The following is a 641-nucleotide window of genomic DNA, read 5'->3' on the forward strand; positions in this document are numbered from 1 at the left end:
TTAACCTAGAAATTTATTTTCTTTCAAAGTTGAATACTTAAAATACCTAAAACAATGGTAAGATAAATATCATTTATTAAGTCTCTCTGGGCCTTAAAGATCACATACCTTCTAGCATAAGTTAGTATACTGATTCAAATTCAGTCAAGCTGGAAAAATCTACCATGTAGTTTACTTTTACCCAAAGTTCAGCTCATGAGATTGGTGAATTCTAAAGCAAGACAGATTTGTAGCTGTATCAACGGTGTTTACTGTGCTTACTCATAATAAAGGACATGTGCTAGTTTGCGGAGAACTCTCACTGTACTCACTGTGCCAGTGTCCAAAATAATGAAGACTTCTTTGTCAGTGTACTCCCAAGAGTCTGACTCACTGGCCTCTTGGAGAAAGAACGTGGCACATATTTATTTCTCCAAACTCGAAAGACTAATGTGGAGCCTTAACTATTGGGGCAGAAGCTATAACAAATTAAGGAGACTGTTTAGTGGTTTTCACCACATATTGCATCCCTCTGAGACTGTTACTTTGTGTGTAACCATGATTACAGACACAAATAAAGATCAAAAAATAAGTTATATCTGACTTTCTTAACCTTGACTTCCAAGGTTATGTAATGTTTTTCATAAAAGGAAATCATAAAA

Source organism: Equus caballus, chromosome 4 (assembly GCF_041296265.1).
Source record: "Equus caballus isolate H_3958 breed thoroughbred chromosome 4, TB-T2T, whole genome shotgun sequence".
Taxonomy (NCBI): Eukaryota; Metazoa; Chordata; class Mammalia; order Perissodactyla; family Equidae; genus Equus; species Equus caballus.